This window comes from Erpetoichthys calabaricus, chromosome 18 (genome assembly GCF_900747795.2).
Source record: "Erpetoichthys calabaricus chromosome 18, fErpCal1.3, whole genome shotgun sequence".
NCBI classification, from domain to species: domain Eukaryota; kingdom Metazoa; phylum Chordata; class Cladistia; order Polypteriformes; family Polypteridae; genus Erpetoichthys; species Erpetoichthys calabaricus.
In genome coordinates this window covers 54,642,649-54,660,495 of record NC_041411.2, presented here as the reverse complement: position 1 = coordinate 54,660,495, position 17,847 = coordinate 54,642,649, and positions in this window count along the sequence as shown.

Sequence of the window (17,847 nt, the reverse complement as noted above, 5' to 3'; positions counted from 1 at the left end):
ACTTACCTCAGCAGTGACATTCATGTTTCTGGTGACTCTTCCTATGAAGTCAGTAGACGGATTGGGAGAGCATGGGGGGGGTCATGAAGTCGCTGGAAAGGGGTGTGTGGCACTCCCAATATCTATGCAAAAGGATGAAGGTCCAAGTTTTTAGAGTCCTGGTGCTTCCTGTCTTGCTATATGGTTGTGAGACATGGATGCTATCCAGTGACCTGATACAAAGACTGGACTCCTTTGGTACTGTCTCTTCAGAGAATCCTTGGGCATCGCTGGTTTGACTTTATGTCGAATAAGCAGTTGCTCATGGAGTCCTGAATGAGGCATATTACTGCATTGTGAGGGAGCATCAGTTATGGCACTATGGCCATGTTGTGCAATTCCCAGAGGGTGATCTGGCTCACAGGATCCTCATTGTTGAGGACCCGAGTGGCTGGACCAGACCAAGGGGACAACCCATGTAACACCTGGCAGTGGCAGATAGAGGGTTGTTTCCAGAGGGTGGGACTGGACTGCATGTTTGCCAGGGGGGTTACCAACCAGGATCCTGAGCTGTTTCGTTATGTGGCGGGTGCGGCAACATGCTGTACCAGTGCATGCTCTCCAACCTGACCTGACCTGATCTGTTCAAAAGTCTGGGCAACATAGAGCTGAAGGCTGTTGTTGGGTAATTTGTGTCTAATACTGTTGAGTGTTAGGGGTGTAAGTAGGCTGCATGTGGAAGAATGCTGGGGAACTGGAAGAGAGGGGGAGTTGGGCAGTGCAGAAAGGTCTTTAGCTACAAGACTATTTGTTAAATAAAAGTTATCAAGTCCTCACAGCAGAGTGTTGAATTCAGTTGTAAAGCACGACATGGTGGCAGAAGTGATCTGACTGTGGTGAACAAGTCTCTTGTACTAAAACGTCACCCAAACAATTAAGCAAAGTGCTTCTGAGAGTGTGAAGAAGCACTCTTAGAGATCAAGATGGATGTCGCAAATTCCAGTGCATGCCAGCATGTTGCACAAGCTTCAGGGCCATCTGTAATATTCAACATTCAGCCACCAGAGCTTTTTGTTTTTTTCCAAACCCCAGGGGTGGTCGAAATAAATACAGCATTTCAAAACATTTCACCAGGCATGCAACCTACATGCGTTGCCTGAAGAGAGTCAGGTGAACATGCTCATTTACAATATTGGTGACGAAGCAGATGATGATTTAAGGGGCTTGAATTTAAACAATCAACAGATAAAACAGTATGTGCCCATTAAGAACGGCTTTGATGACTTTTCTCTCTATTATAAAAGAAAAATCTTTGGGAGGGAGAGTAGGGAGACGAGACGTGATCTTCTCAGAAGACAATTTGAAGTCCCATGAGAGACACTTTAACTTGCTCCCAGCTCTTAAAACAATGACAAGCGACAAGGAAAACACGCAGCTCACCGGCAGCAGAAACCCAGCAGATGATCCAAACGCATCTCCTTAGCATGCGTTCAGCCACCCTAACCATCCCCCCCCCATTTCACAACGCAAGCAGCAGAGACGCAAAGTGGCAAAAGGACAGCTGCTGTACAGGCTTTAAAATGATCGACGGGTAGCACAACAGCAGCAGAAACCCAGCAGATGATCCGAAGGCATCTCCTTAGCATGCATTCAGCTGCCCTTCCCCCCTTGACAACACGAGCAGCGTTATACGTCCTGTGAGAAAGAGATGTAACCACGCTCGGGGCCGGAAATAAAGGACAAGTATTGTTTTTACAAAAGTTTTAAAGTAAAAGAGAAAATAATGCATATGTAACAATTCCCATGAAACTAACAATCTCTTTAAATTGTATATTCCGGTAAACCAAACCCAGGGTGGGCGAACGAATCGAGTAGGGGGCAGAGCCCCCTAGTTTATTATTAAGAAAAATATCATTTATGATGGGCGGCACGGTGGCGCAGTGGTAGCGCTGCTGCCTCGCAGTTAGGAGACCCGGGTTCGCTTCCCGGGTCCACCCTGCGTGGAGTTTGCATGTTCTCCCCGTGTCTGCGTGGGTTTCCCTCCGGGCGCTCCGGTTTCCTCCCACAGTCCAAAGACATGCTGGTTAGGTGGATTGGCGATTCTAAATTGGCCCTAGTGTGTGCTTGGTGTGTGGGGTGTGTTTGTGTGTGTCCTGCGGTGGGTTGGCACCCTGCCCGGGATTGGTTCCCTGCCTTGTGCCCTGTGTTGGCTGGGATTGGCTCCAGCAGACCCCCGTGACCCTGTGTTCGGATTCAGCGGTGTGGAAAATGGATGGATGGATCATTTATGATCATACAGGGTTCAATATGCAGAAACAGGGTGAGAATGAAACTTTTGATTCTTTTATCTCTGCACTATACTCCTTATCAGAGCTTTGTAGTTATGGACTGTTACAAGAAAACCTTGTATGTGAATGGCTTGTTGTGGGATTATCAGATACGTGTCTCTCAGAGCGTGTTCAACTTGATATAAAGACTTAACAGTAGATAAAGCAATTAGAATGGCAAGTCAATCAGAAGAAGTTAAATGTCAGCGAAGTAGTCTGCGCAATGACTGTAATTCTCTAACAACGGAAGCCTGCTCTTTAGCAAGCTTGATGCCAAAACCTCATATGAGGTTTTGGCAAATTCCCCTGACTAAAGAGTCAGCCAAGTTCACAACATTCATTACCCATTTTGGGAGGTATTATTTTAATCGCCTTCCAGTTGGCATTGCTTTTGCCCCTTGCGGATTTTTAAACGTTGCATGGTCTCGGACTGGAGGGAGTCACCTGTCATATGGATGATGTGCTCATTTGGGGGAAAACACAAGAAGACCATAATGCAAGACTGCATGCGTTATTAAAGAAAGTCCAGAAAACAAGTATTACATTGAATATTGAAATATGCGGTTTGAAGAAAAAAGAGATGCGGTTTTTTAGGTCACATAATCTCAGTCGGTGGGATTAAACCAGATCCAAGAAAAAAAGACCCTATACTCAAAATGCAAGTGATTTCTAATGTCAGTGAGATAAGGATTTTTCTGGCATGATAAATCAGCTTGGAAAATTTATTCCTCACATTAGCAGATAAAGACACACTGAGAGACCTGCTCTCTAAGAAGAATCACTGGGTTTGGGGACTAGACCAAGTGACAGTTTTGAAACTCTCAAAGAGGAGCTGTATTCAGCACCCGTGTTGGTAATGATATGATCCAAACAGAGACATCAAAGTGTCAGCAGATACTTCATCTTTTGGGTTAGGAGAAATCCTTCTGCTGAGGTAGGCATAGGAGTGGTAGCCTGTGGCATACATATCATGCTTATCTGAGTGTGGAATCACAGCTCTACAGCAACTGATCAGAAAGAGAATTATCAGTATACAGCATCAAGCACACACTGCACACACTGCCTCAGCCATGCGCTATTTGAACTGCTCTCATATGGCAAACGCTCAGAGCCTTTCCTGTAGGGACCTCAAGATTAAGAAACAGTTTGTGTGTGTGGTGTGAGATTTTGTATACAAGTTGCTAAATATTTTGTATGTTTTTTATTTGTAAGTTAGACAATGCAATGTAATATTAGTGTTATATCATTTTTGATATTTGATTATTTTGGCTAACCCCCCCACCCTCCCCCCCCAATTTAAGGACTGAGTGTTTTTCAATGTTATAACAGGGTTGGGGAACTGCCTAAAACCAGTTTGGCAAGTGATTCTGACAAGCATCAGCTCAACAAATGGTTTTAGGGGCAGGTGTAAAAACATATTGTGTGCCCCCATTGGTCTGAAGTATGACTGTTTGGGGATTGGTTTGAATCAGAGGCTATTCTGTAGCACAACACCCTATTGGTTTAAGGATTTGGACAAAGAATGCATAAATTCAGTTTGATTTACCCCTCCCTATCTCTCTCTCTCACCATCATGATGAAGGAGCCGACAACACCATGACCTGAAAAGAAGACCAAACTGAGAAGCACAACTCTGCAGCAATATTGAGATAGGCTTGACCAAAAATGATGACTTAACTTGAGACATTTTAAGTTATTGACAAGTCTTTGTGCCTCCTGAAAATACACATCAGCATTTATTAGGTTGTATGGTTGCCAATATTCAAATGTACATTGCTTATTATTATTATTTTACAAATATTATCAATAATTACATTATTTAAAGTTGTAACTTAACTCCTGCTTGTCTTTTATTCTATGTAATTGCCTGAAGAAATAGATGTAGAAGGGAATGTGGGGAGAAGTTATGAAGTACAATACCTTATAGATAGTGGTAAGTCTGTGGGATTTAAGGCATTCTGACAAAGGCAACACATTAATAATGCAAAAAGGCAAAGTAATAATAATAATAATAATTAATTCTTTGCATTTATATAGCGCTTTTTCTCACTACTCAAAGCGCTCAGCAATTGCAGGTTAAGGACCTTGCTGAAGGGCCCAACAGAGCAGAGTCCCTATTGGCATTTACGGGATTCGAAACCGGCAACCTTCCGATTGTCAGTGCAGATTCCTAGCCTCAGAGCCACCACTCCGCCAAGTAGAGTAATATAGAATTCTACCAAGGACCAAACAGTATGTATATTACATTATACAGATATATTTTTTAACTTCATTTAAATAATGTATACTTTTAATAATTAAACATGTGCAGCATGGTGGCACAGAGGTAGTGATGAACTGGCTCCCCATACAGGGAATGATCCTTGCCTCTGCTGTATGCCTTGCTGGGACTGGTTTAACCCTGGATAGATAGATGAATGAAATAATTAAACATGTACTATGAAGATATTTCAATTTTCCTTAAACGTTTTGAAGAATCGGCATTCTAAGCATACAGATGTCTTGACATTTATTACAGAGCTTATTGTGTGGCAATTGGTTATGTGGAGAAAGAAAAGGAAGGACAGGAATTGGGGGTTGTACATATGAAAGAGACAATACTACTGCAATAAATTATTTCATCTAGTGTCATGCACGTCCCAGCAAGCATCTTGCAAGAGGCAGGAACAATCTCTGGATGAGACGCCAGCTTCATCGCTATCATTGTGCCACCGTGCCCCCATGTTTAATACATGGTTTTGATTCATTCATCATGTAATGATATCAAGTATACATCTTAGTATTTAAATGTTCAGAGAGCTGTAATATCATGAATGTGATTTATTCTGTGTCCTGTCGGCATAAGAGAAAACCCGATTAAGAAACATGTAGTGATTCACTCACATAGAGCACATAGAAGACCCTAAAAAACTTTTTTCAACTATAAATCATCTTCTCAAACCTCCTTCACCTGCCCATTCTGTGACCACCGATGAGAGGTGCAACATGTATATCAACTTTTTCTAACAAAAAGTTAATATCCGTTTACACCTCTCTACCAAGGATTATCTTGCCCTTCCCAACTGTTGACTCATTGTCTGAGACTGTCCAGCCCCTTTGCTCTTACTCTCTGTTGCCACACGGGAAGAGATGGAGGACGTCATCAGGAAAATGAAACTGTCTACTAGTTCCCTGGACCCTTTCCCCTCACCCTTGTTGAGGGCCAACATTTCTGCCGTCTCTCCACTTATCACCAGGATTCATAAATCATTCCCTCCTGGCTGGCCATATTCCTTCTGCACTAAAAACTGCTGTCATCAGACCTCTACTGAAAAAATCCACCTTGGATCCTGAAGTTCTCTCTAACTATAGGCCCATATCCAATCTTCCATTTCTCTCTAAAGTTCTGGAAAAAATAGTTGCAGCACAACTTCATGATCATCTCAAACTGAATAACCTGTTTGAAAAGTTTCAGTCTGGTTTTCGCCCTGGCCATAGCACCGAAACAGCCCTGGACAAGGTCACCAATGATCTTCTGATGACGGCAGACACTGGTTCTCCTTCACTACTTATCCTCCTTGACCTGACAGCTGCTTTTGACACAATAGACCATAACATCCTTCTTCACCACCTGCAATACACTATTGGACTCTCAGGAAGTATTCTAAATTGGTTTACATCATACCTGACTGGAAGAACTGAGCATGTCGCCCTTGGCAGCTGTGATAGATTACAGGTCTCTGTGACCCCTTGAACCCTCAGACTAGACGTCAGACACCAGATAAAAGTCCAAATATTGGTTTATTAATAATAATAAAGTGCACAAAGCACCCTCCTCTCCACAATACTCAATAATAAATCAATACACAATAATCAATCCTCCACACTCCAGACGCGTTGCCACCCTTCCACCCAGCTCAGCTCAACGTCTGGATTTCCCATCGTCCTTTTATATTCCCTGACACCGGAAGTGTTTCCCATCCTACAGTCCATGTGATTTCTTATCACTTCCGGGTCAGATAAAAAGTCCTTTTCTTCAACCCGGGAACTTGCCTACGACGAACTTCCGGGTTATAGGGGCAACAAACAACTCTCTGGCCTCCTGCAGCGTCATCTGTTGGCCCCTGTGATATCCAGCAGGGCTGTAAAGGAAAACTCCATCGTCCATGATTCCCTGTTGGTATTCGGGGCACTTCCATGCAGCAGGGACATCTCCATCTGGCGGCCTGGGGTTGTTGGCCAGGGTGACAGGCCGGCCATATCCCACACAGCACAAAGTCTCACACCCACAACGTCACCTGTGGTGTTCCACAGGGCTCTGTGCTGGGCCCTATCCTTTTTACCATCTACATGCTTCCCCTTGGAATTGTCAATGGCAGACATGGTTTTATCTTTCCATTGCTATGCCGATGACGCTCAGCCTTTACCTCAGGACTACTCCCACTTCCTCTATTGCTCCTCTGCCAACATCTACATTGACTACCTGCCTGGAGGAGATAGAGGCATGGATGAGGCTCAATTTTCTTCAGCTGAATAGATCCAAAACAGAAGCCATCTTAGTTGGCACATCACATCATCTCCGCTCTTCTACCATCACCAGTATTACTTTCTCTGGCCAAAATATTCCCCTTTCCACATCTGTTACTAATTTGGGTGTTAAAATGGACTCCCAACTTACTTTTGACACCCACATCAAATATCTCTGTAAGTCATTCTTTTTACCACCTCAAGAACATTGCCAAACTCCGCCCAATACTCACCCTGGCAGATGCAGAGAAGCTCGTCCATGCCTTTGTCTCTTCCAGGCTGGATTACTGTAATGCGCTCCTCATCAGGGATTCCTGGCAAGAGTATCTCAGAGACTCCAGTATATTCAGAACAGCGCTGCCAGGATCCTGATGAGGGTGCAAAAGCATGATCACATTACCCCCATTCTGAAAACCCTTCACTGGCTCCCTGTTTCATTCAGGAATAGAGTATAGGGTCTCCCTTCTTACCCATCAGTGCATTTATGGACATGCCCATCTTTATTTACAGGAACTCCTTACCCCTCATACCTCCTTACGCTCCCTCCGCTCTGTACACACTAACACCCTTCAAGTCCCCAGAACTAAGCTCAGCAGCATGGGGTGACAGGGGTGTTTTCATCTGTAGCACTGAGGCTGTGGAATGCCCTCCCCTGATTACCTGAGAGCCCCACAGTCGACTGAGGCTTTTAAACGAAACCTAAAAACTCATCTTTTAGAAAGACATTTTGTTAAAGTATTTTATAGATTCTTCTGTTTTTATTATTCTATTTTTACTCTGTAGCACTTTGGGATTGCTAAAATATAAAGTGCAATAAAAATAAAATGTATTATTATTATTATTAAGAACACATAGAATACTAAACATTTAACATGCTACTTTAGTTACAATGGGATCTGAGAAACTCTAGTAATTTAAGCATTGATTTTATGATTACATTTACGACATTCTACTTTAATGACAAAGTAAACTACAAGATTAAAGTGTATATTTCAACCTTTTTTTTTGTCCCTATTTTTTTTTCTTTTCTCTAAATGCTAATACACTTCTGTATGACACTCAGACGGTGGGCTACGACTCGCCTTTTCATGGTGACTTTGATATCTGACCACTTCTTTTTTATTTCAGGTATTGTGCTACTTTCTGAACTTGAACTTTCAAGTTTTTCCACCATTCTGTATCACTTGATCAACTTTCTTTGTTGTTTATACCACTGCTTAAGCCAACAAATGGTATGTTTTTCCTTACCTCCACTTCGCATTCACTGAAATTCTTTTTTTCATAAGCTTTGCAATTGTTTTTAACCAAACACTGAACAGGAGGGTGATATTTATGTTGATTTGCATATTAAAAATATGCAAAATTATGAGAGGAGTCGGAGTGGGATGGAAGGCGCATGCGTTACTTTTCACACTGATTTATTGAGCTGAAGTGTGTGGAAGTTGGCTTTTGTGTGGAAGTGTGGAATTTTTTTTGTGCACATTTCTGCTTTTGTCCGTATGCCATGTTTTAGTGTGAATTCTATGCATGGTGTTATGCATTAGGCCCCTGATCCCTTTGCAGCCACCTGTTACAGAAAACAGGGATATCACTCAAGAACAAATAGAGATGCCAACACTTTGCTTTGCACTGCACCACAATTGTCAGAAAGTAATTGTATATCAAACCAGCCCTTAACACCTAGGGGCTTCATTTGTGAATGGTGGATACGCACAAAAATGTTGCATACACCCATCTCCTCTCACACTTTGAGATGTATAAAAACTAAACTTGTCATAAAGCGACGCATATTTTCATTGTAGCCCTCTACCTTGCATGCGCACATTTCTGCTCCATTTTGCAAAATGGCGGGCACCCAGCGTTAAAGGCAGTGCTACTGTTTCTGTGTCATTTATCTTTCATTTTCATATTCACAACAATGACGTGAGGTTTATCAAATACACCCAAAACTAATTTCATATCATTTACAAATTGAATTCACTTGATTGTAATCATTCTGTTACAATATTATGGTGCATGGGATGGCCAAGCTATCCCAACTACCATAGCTGCTTAGTGTTGTTAGAAGACATTGTAAAATGGAAGAATTAGAAGAGAGTGTATATTTATAGATGATAATGATAACTGGCTTCTAAGTTAATTTCAATTTCCAAGATCTATCCTCTTGGAGCTGTGTGTTGAACTGGCACCGGCTTCACAAAGGCAGACTTTGAGGGAATGTGCTCCACCTGCTCCTTTGCAAGTTCTGTCCACTCTTGGGTTTTTAACCACGGGAGCTTTTCCATGTGAACATGTTGACCAATCAGGTATTTCACAAATAATCACCAAGTCGAGCCATTCCATCTTTACAGGATGGTAATATCTGCTTGTCTTCCAGATATATACTATTTCCTTACTCTGTGGTTGAACTGCGAAACATTGAAACACAATTCACAGCAATGTCTGGTTTTCCAAATGTAGTGGTCAGCTCCACATGCATTGCTATAAACCTCACAGCACAGAGGTAATGGCAAATCTCAAGCTTGCACCAGATGCTCAAAGAAATCTAACTTATTACTTCATCACTCTACAGACAGTAAGACAAAGCATAGGAAGTTAAAGCAGCATGGTATTTATTACAAGAAATAATAATAATACCACTGGAACAAAGAATAATAGAAAATAGGACTGATATAAAAGTCTGGATATATGTAGTCTTTAGAAAAAGCTTACGAAAAAGTGACAACAACAACATTTATTTATATAGCACATTTTCATACAAAAAGTAGCTCAAAGTGGCTTTACATAATGAAGAAAAGAAGAATAAAAGACAAATAAGAAATTAAAATAAGACAACATTAGTTAACATAGAAAGGAGTAAGGTCCGATGGCCAGGGTGGGACAGAAAAAACAAAAAAAAAACTCCAGAAGGGCTGGAGAAAAAAATAAAATCTGTAGGGGGTTCCAGGCCACGAGACCGCCCAGTCCCCTTGGGCATTCTACCTAACATAAATGAAATAGTCCTCTTTGTAGTTAGGGGTTCTCACGGAGTCACTTGATGCTGATGGTTATACAGACCTTCTGGCTTTTAAATCCATCCATCATTGTTGGAACATCATGGTGCTTTGGGGTAGATGGTGGTGGGCACAAGCCACCACCAATAGGACACCGGAAAAGAAAACAGAAGAGAGAGTAGGGGTTAGTACTAATTTTTGAATGAATAGTTATTATAATGAATTGGATATTACAGAGTGTCAGGATTAAATTACAGTGAAGTTATGAGAAGGCCATGTTAAAGTAATGAGCAGATGACAAGGATGAATGTCCAGGGCGGCGTTTGATTTAGCAATCGATGATCATGCTGTTAACTGATGATCAGATGAAAAACTGGTCTCTTCTTCTGACATTGCTTTCAAATGAGGCATATCTATACTAATAAAAGGCAAAGCCCTCACTGACTGACTCACTGAGCCTGACTGACTGGATCTGACTGACTGACTCACTCGATCACTAATTCTCCAACTTCCGTGTAGGTAGAAGGCTGAAATTTGGCAGGCTCATTCCTTACAGCTTACTTACAAAAGTTAGGCAGGTTTCATTTCTAAATTCTACGCGTAATGGTTCATAACTGAAACCTGATTTTTGTCCATATACTCTAATGGAGGATGGCGCGAGTCCACGTATCGCGGTCATCACAACCTCCATAAAGAAATCACGCGAACATAAAACAAGGGAAGGAGATTCACAGGCACGAGTCAAACGCGGGAACGAGAGGTAAATGACATTAATTTTTGAGTGTCTTTTAATACTGTGTAAGCATACATATTAACACGTGCAATTAAACGTGTGCATTTACGGGGTGATTTCTCAGGGCTTAAAAGCTCGCCTTTTTATCAAACGCTGGGAAACAAAGGTAAATGACGTTGTTGAGTGTCTTTTAATACTGTGTAAGCATATCATATTAAACACATGTGCAATTAAACGTGTGCATTTACGGGGTGATTTCTCAGGGCTTAAAAGCTCACCTTTTATTAAAAAGGTAAATTGCTAACTGTTTTCATTTCGAAGGGCAACAAACCAACGTTAGATTTCAGCGTTAAATTGCGCAAAAATGTCGGTACAACCCAGATAAATAAGCGCAACATATTATCAGTTGTATTGTATGCTTACAATACATATAGAAAATGTGTTAATCATTAACTAATAGTTTGGGATGGTGTTTTCGACCTCGCGCCTTGATTTTAAACGATTCCATATCTTGTGGGTTTGCGTAGCTTATTGTCCCATATCTTTACACCTGTTTTATAAAACTTATTGACTGAAACGGCTTTCATGAAAAAAGATTAGGGGCTTTTCTACAGGATACACCCTCCACAAGTTAAGGGAAGTAAAAGTAAAAGGTATATACTGTATTTCTGTTTTATTTTAAACCTTTTAAGTTCGTGTAAGCATACATATTAACACATGTGCATATTAAACGAGTGCATTTAACGGGGTGAATTTCTCAGGCTTAAAAGCTCGCCTTTCATTAAAAGATAAATGCAAACTGTTTTCATTCTGAAGGGCACAAACCACGTTGTATTTCTTCAGCCGTTAAACAAGCAAAAATGTCGTGGTACACCTGATAAATAAGCGCAACATATTATCGGTTGTATTGTATGCTTACAATACATATAGAAATGTGTTAATCGGTTAACTACTATATTATGGGATGGGTGTTTTTCGACTCGCGCCTTGATTTAACGATTGCATGTCTTGGTGGGTTTGCGTAGCTTATTGTCAATATCTTTACAGCTCTTTTTAAGACTTAATTTAAAAAGGTTTTGTTTCTTCTTAATAAAAATTTAAAAGCAGTACTTTGCCGGTGCAAAGCGCTCACTTCACTCCCTTACGGGAATTGAAACTCGGACGTCAGCGCTAGAGGCGAAGCCCCTAAAATTGCGCCACGGCATGTGGTTCGTTTATTTGACAGCATGTAGATTGGGGTAATTACATTCACGGCATTCGTAGTCTGATTCACAATCTGATTGTATGGGTGGTTACCTACCAGGTAACGCTTATGGTTAGCCAGCAAGTCAGCTCGAAGTGATCACTCGAGTAAAGGCAGCTTCACAAAAAAACAGATCCTTAACAAATTGTTATTGGTATATTTATGTGGAGAGTGTATCCTGTAGCAAAGCCCTAAGTTTTTTCATGAAAGCCCCTTTCAGTCAATAAGCCTTAAAAACATGTGTAAAGCTAAACTTGCAGCACCACTATTCAATTACACTTGCCTAACGCCACTCCTAAGGGGAGATACTGTGGGATCTGGGCATCCGTCAAAGCACCAATCACAGGCCCGATTAGAAAGCGGGAAGCTGTGATCTGTCGTCTCCTTCCCATGTAACAATCACAGCCCGTGTTACAACGCACTATGTATGTATGTATATATGTATATGTGTGTGTTTATGTATGTGTGTATATGTATGTGTATATATATGTTGATATGTGTATATATTATATATGTTTATATATGTGGATGTGTATATGTATATACTGTATATATATATGTATATATGTATATATATGTATATGTAGATATGTGTATATATGTATATATGTATATATATATATATGTTTACATAACCTCTTTAACACACTACTTCTCCGCTGCGAAGCGCGGGTATTTTGCTATATATATATATATGTCAATGTATGTATGTATATATGTATGTCTATATTATATATATATATGTACATATGTATATATTATATGTAGATGTGTAAATTTGTATATGTATATATATGTATATGTGGATATGTGTATATGTAGATACAGTATGTACTGTATATACAGTAATTCCCTTCCTATCCCTCGCTAGAGCTTCTCGCCTTTGCGGCTTCACTCCATCGCGGATTTTATATGTAAGCATATTTAAATATATATCGCGGATTTTTCGCTGCTTCGCGGGTTTCTTGCGGACAATGGGTCTTTTAATTTCTGGTACATGCTTCCTCAGTTGGTTTGCCCAGTTGATTTCATACAAGGGACGCTATTGGGCATATGGCTGTGAAGCTACCCAGCTTACATTTCTCTTTCTCTTGCTCTGACTATCTCTGATCCTGACGTAGGGGGATTGAGCAGGGGGGCTGTTCCCACACCTAGACGATACGGACGCTAGTCTAAAAAATGCTGAAAGATTATCTTTCACGTTGCTCATCTTTTGTTCAGCTGCTTCCTGAAATGACATGCTGCACCGTGCTTCGCATACTTAAAAGCGTCGAAGGGCACGTATTGATTTTTGCTTGCTTGTTTTTCTCTGTCTCTCTCTATCTTCTCTCTCTCTCTCTCTTTCTGTGCTCTTGACGGAGGGGGGTGTGAGCTGCCGCCTTCAACAGCTTTGTGCCGCGGTGCTTCGCATACTTAAAAAGCCAGACAGCCCTATTGATTTTTCCTCTGCCTTTATGACAGGTCTCTGCTCCTGACTCCTTTGAAGAGGAAGATATGTTTGCATTCTTTTAATTGTGAGACGGAACTGTCATCTCTGTCTTGTCATGGAGCACAGTTTAAACTTTTGAGAAAGAGACAAATGTTTGTTTGCAGTGTTTTGAATAACGTCCTGTCTCTCTACAACCTCCTGTGTTCTGCGGCAAATCTGTGACCCAAGCATGCAATATAAAAATAACCATATAAACATATGGGTTTCTACTTCGCGGATTTTCTTATTTCGCGGGTGGCTCTGGAACGCAACCCCCGCGATGGAGGAGGGAATTAACTGTATATGTATAATATATATTGTTTACATAACCTCTTTAACACACGTACACTCTCCGCTGCGAAGCGCGGGTAATTTTGCTAGTTTTATTATAAAGTGTCATGCCGTGGTTTCACAACACTGATTGTTGCATGCACCTGATTGGCTGGCTGTCAATATGATGGATGAATTTTGCTCAAACTCTTTAATCTATCTTTTCCCATACTGTAAAACCAAATTGTTGTCCCAGATGTCCATCCATAAAGTAATCAATATCCTGAAGGCATCGGCTCAGTCTTCCTTTCCCAGGCTGTAAAACCATTTTAGCACTATGCTATAAGTGAGTGTAAGGGAAGAGGATATGCCCCTTTTATTATAATGCCTATACGAATGTCCTACATCTGAATTCATCTTGTTGTGGATTGAGTAAATATAATAATAAAAATATAGAGAATAATTTTGTAGATTTTATATACCATAACAAACATCATTACACTTCATTTGAAATTTAAATTAGTAGAATGTAAAAAACAGGTAATCAGATGCATTTATTTTTTTAACGAATTCATTTAATCTTGTGGTCAATACCACATAGTACAGCCCTTATATTCCTTAGTTCATTGGCCACATCTCTTACAGGATCCACGACTGCATTTTGTGACTCCAGAACACTGTCCGTCAACACACAGCCAGATGGCCTCCAGTGATTTCTGAGGCAGAGGATCGTGTACAACCAGTGCCTGAAGATGTGCTCAGCACAGCAGCACCATCACCACGCTGAGTATCGCACGGGGTCAGTTTTTTAATATTGTCTGAAACAGAATAAACAGATAGGTGGGGCTGTGACTTGCTTTTCACGTTGAATGTGATGTCTGACCACTTTCTTTTTTCTTTTGGGCACTGTGCGACTTTCTGAACTTGAACTTTCTAGTGTCTCCATCATGCTTTTGTTGCTTATTACACTGCATAAGCCAACAAATAGTGCGCTTTTCCTTGCCTCCACTTTGCATTCGCTGAAATTCTTCTTTTTGTCACGTGCCTTTTCCATTGTTTTTTAACCAAACACTGAACGGAAGGTGATATTTAGTGGTTTGCATATTTAAGATGTGCAAAAACTCTGGGAGGGAGTTTGGGTGTGGCTGTAAGTGCATATATGTGTGTTAAATTTAACATTAATTGGGATTTGTAAATGGGGAAGTGTGTGGAACTTGGCTTACCCACACAGATTTATGCATCTGTATTTGTTTGTACATATGCACATTTCCACTTTTGTCCATACGCCATGTTTTAGTGTGAATTCTAACGCACAGCATTAGTACATGAGGGTCCCAGTTGTGGGATAGGTAATAGTTTAAAGCCAAAGAAACTGGATTTGTAAGGACAAAGAAAATAAGTGAGAGTTTTGCTAAACTGAAATTATATAATTGATGTTAAATATTGCTTATGGAAAAGTGTTGATTTCTAATAAGAGAGATATTGGATAAATTGTGTATAATAACCTAGCCACAGGGGATGCACAAACTAGTGTGTATTCTTTGTGCCGGTCCCAAGCCCATATAAATGGGGAGAGTTACGTCAGGAAGGGCAGTCCGGTTGTAAAATTTTGCCAAATCAATATGCAGACAACAATACAAATGTCCATACTGGATTTGACAAGCCCCAGGTTAACAACGACCGCCACCAGTACTGTTAGCCAACAGGGTGCTGGCGGAAATTGGACTACTGTTGGCCGAATAAGAAGAAGGAGAAGAAGAGGGGGGAGAAATGTCCAGAGGCAGAAGAAGAGGAGAAAGTAAAGAGAGTGGAACTGAGGGTAGGAACTTTGAATGTTTGGCAGTATGACTGGTAAGGGGAGAGAGTTAGCAGATATGATGGAAAGAAGAAAGGTTGATATATTGTGCATGCAAGACACTAAATGGAAGAGGAGTAAGGCCAGGTGGATTGGAGGTGGATTCAAATTGTTCTATTATGGTGTGGATGGGAGGGAGAAATGGGGTAGAAGTTACAGTGATCCCTCGCTATATCACGCTTCGACTTTCGCGGCTTCACTCTATCGCGATTTTTTCACATACATGCTTACGTCACTACTCAGTGCGCTTTCTGAGAACTTTTATCTAAGCCCCACGATGGCTCCTAAACGTGCCTGCTTTTTTCTAAGCCTTCTGACAATGAAACTAAAGCGCCGGAGGAAGATGCTTACCATCCAGGAGAAGGTGAAACTCTTGGATATGATCAAAGATGGCAATACCCTACAAAAGCCTCCTCACGCATATGAAAAGACAGCGCCAGCAACTGCCTATCAAGATGTTCTTCAGCTGTGCACCCAGGACACCCACTGCCTACTCCTAGTATGCCTTCAGCGGAAGAAGACAACGATGCACCTGCTGAAGATACTGCACCACCTTGTCACGCTTGGGTCACAGATTTGCACAGAGACACAGGCGGTTGTAGAAAAAAAAACTTTATTCAAAGCACTGCAAACAAACATTTTGTCTCTTTTCAAAAGTTTAAACGTGCTCCATGACAAGTCAGAGATGACAGTTCCGCCAGGAGCAGAGAATGTCTGAGAGAGAGAGAGAGAGAGAGAGAGGAGAGAAGAGAGAGGAGAGAGAGATGAGAGAGAGAGAGAGAGAGAGAGAGAGAAACAAAACAATCAATTCCAAAGCTGAGAGGCGCTGCACAATACTTTTAAGTAAGCGGAGTACCCGCGTGAGAGGTTTATTGCGCGTTATAGCGCAAGTAAGAAGGGTAAGGAGCAATGTGAAGGTAGACTGTCAGCTGTTTCAGGGGTTTTCCCAGGGGCGTCTGTGTCCTCTGAGGGTGCGATCAGCGCTCCAGCTTACAACTTGAAGACTCTCCTACTGAGCTCATGCCTTCATAGATTAGTGGTTGTGTGTAAGAACTGTGTATGTGTGTAATTAAATGTACAGTACAATAATAATAATGTTATTTGTAACATCTAATATGTCTTATTTTCTCTTATTTTGTCTAATATATTGGGAAAAGCCAAGCAAAATGACACCTTTTATTGGCTAACTAAAAAGATTACAATATGCAAGCTTTCGAGCAACTCAGGCCCCTTCTTCAGGCAAGATGTAATACAGAAACTGAAGTTTCCTATGTTTATATACACACTCTAGGACAAGAAACAACATTGGTAAATATTTGAATGAGGAAATTTTGAATGTAAAAAAGTAATAGATTCATTCAGGCTAGGGTTAATTTAACAAGAGAGAAAAGAACAATGTATTGTCAAGATCTCTGGATAAGATAACTGTCCAACAAAGTCTTTTGAAGTTTGTAATGAGTTTTTTCAAAACAATGTGGGTCTGTAGACAGGTTGTCTGTCATTCTGAGAGATGTAAACAATCCTCATATCTGGCCATAAAACTCTTGTCTTTATTCAATCCATGTTGTAAAGTATTACATTTTAGCATGAGTTTAACTTCCCATTCTTTCTCTCTTGCTGTGTTTTGAAGTTGCCCATAAGCACTGTGACTTTAAAGTCCTTCTCACAGTGTCCATGGCTGTTGAAGTGGGCCGCCACAGGAACATCTGTGTGGCCATTTTTAATGTGGAACCTGTGTAAATTCATTCTCTGGCGGAGTGTTTGTCCAGTTTCTCCCACATAGAGTGCAGTGTCAGGACATTTCATGCAGAAAATTAGGTAGACTACATTAGATGATCTGCAGGAAAATGATCCCTTGATGTGATGTTCAAGTCGGCAGGTGTGGTATAAACTATACGGTCCCTGTATCATAGATGTGGGCACATGTTTTGCATCTTTTCTGTAGGCATGGAGATGTGCCATTTCCTGTTGGGTTCACTTAGGGAGCCTCGGACAATTAATTGTTGAAGGTTTGGTGGTTGTCTGTATGCCAGGAGGGGAGGTTCAGGAAATACATTTTTCAGTGTTTGGTCATTGTTTAGTATTGGCTGAAGTTCTTTTATAATTTTTCGAAGTGTTTCAAGATGTGGGTTGTAGGTGACAACAAGGGGGATGGCGATCCTTGTTGTCTTTGTTTTTATATTCCAGAAGGTTGTCTCTGGGTATGGCAGTAGCTCTTCTTATTTGAGTGTCTGTTGTTTTTCGGGGTGTAACCTTGTCTGATGAAGTCTTGTTTGAGCTCCTGCAGTTGTTGATCCTGGTCTGTTGTGGTCTGAGAAATACGATTGTACCGTATTGCTTGGCTGAAAATAATGGAGCGCCTTATATGCTTGGGGTGGAAGCTATCATTTTTCGGGTAGGTCTGTCTGTCTGTCGGTTTGTTGAAAAATAGAAGTTACAAGGGTGTTGTCTTTCAGTTGAACGGTGGTGTCAA